Here is a 5,209-nt window from a genome sequence, read left to right as displayed (position 1 = left end):
CTTGCATCCAGACCATTTGTCCATTTTTAATATATCATTAATTATAAGTTCCTCCAGTCAGAACTGGAGGGGGGGGGTTTAGCGATTCGAAACCGCTGATTGGAATTGGTCACAGTGCAGTAGCAAAGGCTGCCTGACCAGTTAAATTACCGTAAACCAGGTAAAGGATGCTCAGCTACACCACTGACATTAGACTGATTGGCCTGCAGTTACCAGGTTTATCCATCTTCCCTTTTTTTAAACAGGGTGTAACATTTGGAATCCTCCAGTCCTCTGTCACCACTCCTATATATCTGAGGGAGATTGAAAGATTGTGCTCGGAGCTTCTGCTATCTCCACCCTAGCTTCCCTCTGCAATCTAGGATGCATCCACCTGGACTGGGTGACTTGTTAACTTTGAGTGATGACAACCTATTTAGCACCTCTTTTCTATCCATTTTTATCCAATTTCTCTACTTCCCCCTCCTCTACTGCGACATTAACTTCATCTTCTTCTTTTGTGAAGACAGATGCTAAGTACTCGTTCAGTACCTCAGCCACGCCCTCTGCCTGCGTATGATGAGCTCCTATTTGGTCCCTAATCGGCCCCACCATTCCTTTAACTATCCTTTTACTTTTCAGATGTTTATAAAAGATTTTTGGGTTCCCTTTTACATTACCCACTAATCTTTTCTTGTATTCTCTCCCTTGTGTCAGCTGTGGCTCAGTGGGTAGCACTCTCTAGGTGGGAGGGGCTAGGAGTGAGCCAGGTGTGACTGGTTGCCTAATTGCAGGTGGGAGTTGGAGGACGTTTTGTAAAAAGTTGGTGGAGGGTTTTGGGGTGTTGTTTTCAGGTTTTAGGGCCTTTTTGGCCCACAAAAAACAGCCAGATGGCTGCTGAGGGGTCCGGAGTGCCGGGCCCCTCAGAGGACAATATTCCCGAGAGGAATTTTATTAGGGAAGAAACTGGTGGGAAGGGGGAAAAAAAGGCCCAAAGATTTGGGCCGGGACCTCAGGAGGTTTGGTAAAGAAAATACGGTGGTGGTGCAATGTGAAGATAAGAAGATTCGAGCCTGGGATATAATCCAGGCGGTTCATGAGGACTGTGGTGAGGGAAGCTGTTTTGCCTGCCGACCAAAACCAAATGTGGGATTTGAGGTGATGGTCAGTGGCCGTGAGGAGGTGGAAAAACTGCTGCTCAGCCCGAAAGTTGGGGAGAAATTTTTGGAGGTGACTCTGCTATATTCAAAGGAGGTGGTGGTTTCATTTTTGAACTTGCCTGTGTACATCGAGGACGAAGTGCTGAGCAAAAAGTTGGAGTCGTGGGACATTAAAATCTGTTCCGAAATAAAGAGGAGGTACTATCTGGGAACACGGGTAGCAGACGGAACCCGGTATGTAAAGGTGCGGTTCCCAGAGGGGGTGAGGTCTTTGCCTTACAGTATGAAGTTCGAGACACTGGAAGGAGTACAGTACTTTCGTGTGCTGCACGATAACCAAGTAAAGGTGTGTTACTATTGTCTGGGACATGACCATCTCGTGAGAAACTGTCCTGATTTGTATTGTTACAATTGCGGTGAGTCGGTGTTGTATCCGTGTGTTAATGGAGACACGGAATGCAGGAGTTGGTTTACAGGTGTTTACTGGACAAAGTCTGGAGGTGAACTAACAGATACAAGACACTATACAGACTTATATAGCCCGAGTGGCCACTACCGGCATTACAGTACACAGGGGCTCTTAAAGGCACATACACCACAATTCCTCCCCTTTTAGACAACCAGTACATAACATTTTAATTAATTGTTATTAACATGTGTACAAGAACAATAATCTAAACATTTGCTGCAGTTAATCAATTATAAGTCAGTCTCTCTGGAGGCTTCCTGACTCGGTCCGGATAACGCCTCGGTGGTGTAGTAGTTTTCGGTGGTGTTGTAGGTTCTTTTGGCAAGGTCGATTCAGCTTGAATGCCAGTGTCGGGTTCATCTGGTTCCAGTATCACCGGATCGGAGGTAGATACTATGGGTATCTGCTTCATCATTAGGCGTATAGAGTGGTGGTGTAGGTTGTCCCTTTTCGGATGACTCTATGATCTGGTCAGCATGGCGCCTTATTATGCTTTCTCCAATGTCCACGGTATACATCAGTGGTCCTAGTCGTGTGCAAATAGTTCCAGGCTGCCATTTCTCGGTACGGTAGTCCCGGGCCAAAACTTGTTGACCTATCTGGAAGGTTCTAGTTGGCCTTTCATTCATGCCTTGAAATTGCTGGTTCTCTACGTCCCTTTTGATGGTTGGCTTGATCAAATCCAGCCGGCATCTTAGTCTTCTATTGAAAAACATCATGGCGGGAGTTTGGTTTGTAACCATATGTGTTGCATTCCTGTAGGCAAACAAGAAGTTATCTACCTTATGCTGTAGATTAATGCCTTCATTACCCATAGCCTTTATGGCCTTCTTGAAGGTCTGGACAAACCTTTCAGCCAATCCATTGCTGGCGGGATGGTATGGGGCAGATGTATAGTGCTTAACCCCATTGTTTTTTAAGAACTTTCTGAATTCTTCGGACACAAATTGTGGTCCATTATCAGAACAGATCTGTTCAGGCAGCCCATTCCTGGCAAATATGGTCCTTAATACTGTGATGGTTTTTTCCGTGGTGGTGGAGGACATCTTTATTACCTCCGGCCACTTGGAGTGTGCGTCAACCGCGATTAAGAACATTGAGTCCATAAATGGACCAGCAAAGTCGATGTGTACCCTTTGCCATGGAGATGAGGGCCACTCCCATGGATGTGGAGGGGCTTGTGGTGGGGCGTTTTGGACCTTCTGGCATCCTAGACAGCCCTTGGTCATTTCTTCGATGTCTCCATCGATACCTGGCCACCACACAAACGCTCTGGCTAGGTTCTTCATTTTCACTCCACCCAGATGCCTCTTGTGAAGCTCCTTTAGCACTTTATCCTGGAGTTTGGGTGGAATCACCACTCTGGATCCACACATCAAGGTTCCTCGGCACACTGACAGCTGTTCCCTTCTTTGTGAGAATGCTGGCAACAGTGGTTCGCCATGTGCTGTCCATCGCTTTACCGTTAAATCGTAGACTCGTGAGAGAGTCGGGTCATTTCTCGTTTCCTTTTCAATGGCAGAATTTGTTACTGGTAGACAATCTACTATGGTAGAGTGGAACATTTCCACTGGGTCCACTGTAGGTGCTTCTTCTACCGTTGGCAACGGTAGACGCAATAAACCGTCAGCATTTCCATGCTGTTTTGATCCTTTGTATTCTATGTCATATTGGTGTGCCCCTAGGAAAAGGGACCACCTCTGTAGCCTTTGTGCTGTCATAATGGGAACGCCCTTTTTAGGGTTGAATATGGAGATGAGGGGTTGATGGTCAGTCAACAAGGTAAATTTTTGTCCGTGTAGGTAATGGTTGAATTTCTTCACTCCCCATACCAGGCTGAGTGCTTCCCTGTCGATCTGGGCATAGTTACGCTCAGCTGAGTTCAATGAGCGTGACGCAAAAGCTATCGGCCGCTCCGAGCCATCAGGGAATCTATACGATAATACCGCTCCTACGCTGTAAGGGGATGCATCGCACGCCAGTCTGATTGGCAGTGATGGGTTGTATGATGGGCAAAGGGCATAATCAAGAGGGGCAAAATAGCTTACGAAAACAAGCTGGCGGAAAATATAAAAACTAACTCCAAAAGCTTTTATAAGTATATCAAAAGGAAAAGACTGGTGAAAACCAAAGTTGGTCCATTGCAGTCAGATACGGGGGAATATATAATGGGAAATAAGGAAATGGCAGATCAACTAAATGCATACTTTGGGTCAGTCTTTACGAAGGAAGACACAAAAAACCTCCCTGGGATATCGGGAAAAATAGGGACATTGGCAAAGGAGGAACTGACGCAAATCAATATCTCTAAGGATATGGTGTTAAGGAAGCTAAAGGGATTGAAGGTGGACAAATCCCCAGGGCCTGATAACATGCATCCTAGGGTACTGAAGGAGGTGGCCCTAGAGATAGCGGATGCACTAAGGATGATTTTTCAGAATTCATTAGACTCGGGAACAGTGCCCATGGATTGGAGGGTAGCTAACGTTACCCCACTATTCAAAAAGGGGGGTAGGGAAAAAGCAGGTAATTACAGACCTGTAAGCCTTACATCAGTTGTGGGCAAAATGCTGGAGTCCATCATTAAGGATGAAATAGCGGAGCACTTAGCAAATGGGGACAGGATAGGACAGAGTCAACATGGATTTACAAAGGGTAAATCGTGCTTGACTAATCTATTGGAATTTTTTGAGGGAGTAACTGGTAGAATAGATGGGGGAGAGCCAGTAGATGTGGTGTACCTGGACTTCCAAAAGGCCTTCGATAAGGTCCCACATAAAAGATTAGCATGGAAAATTGAGGCTCATGGGATAAAGGGGAAAGTATTGGCGTGGATAGGGAACTGGCTGTCAGATAGAAAACAGAGAGTTGGAATAAACGGCTCATTTTCTGAATGGCAGGCAGTAACAAGTGGGGTACCACAGGGATCTGTCCTGGGCCCCCAGCTGTTCACAATTTACATTAATGACCTGGATCAGGGAGTCGGATGCAGCATTTCCAAATTTGCAGACGACACTAAACTAGGAGGGGGGGTGGGCTCAGAGGAAGAGACCAGGAAGCTCCAGAGCGATTTGGACAGACTGGGCGATTGGGCGGATAAATGGCAGATGCACTATAATGTGGACAAGTGCGAAGTTATCCACCTTGGGTGCAGGAACGGGAGGGCAAATTATTATTTAAATGGCAATAGATTGGGAGAGGGGGAAGTACAGAGAGACCTGGGTGTTCTTGTACACCAGTCACTGAAGGCGAGCATGCAGGTGCAACAGGCGGTCAAGAAGGCAAACGGTATGCTGGCCTTCATAGCAAAAGGGTTAGAATACAGGAACAGGGATACCTTGCTGCAGCTGTACAGGGCACTGGTGAGACCACACCTCGAGTACTGTGTACAGTTTTGGTCGCCTCATCTGAGGAAGGATGTTCTTGCCATGGAGGGGGTGCAGCGGCGATTCACCAGGCTGATACCAGGAATGGCGGGAATGACCTATGAGGAGAGACTATGTAGTTTAGGGATGTACACACTGGAGTTTAGAAGATTGAGAGGGGACCTCATAGAAGTGTATAAAATTCTGACAGGTCTAGACAGACTGGATGCAGAAGG

This window comes from Somniosus microcephalus, chromosome 33 (assembly GCF_052327205.1).
Source record: "Somniosus microcephalus isolate GS21.2 chromosome 33, FLI_Smic_1.0, whole genome shotgun sequence".
Taxonomy (NCBI): domain Eukaryota; kingdom Metazoa; phylum Chordata; class Chondrichthyes; order Squaliformes; family Somniosidae; genus Somniosus; species Somniosus microcephalus.
This window is presented reverse-complemented; position numbering follows the sequence as displayed.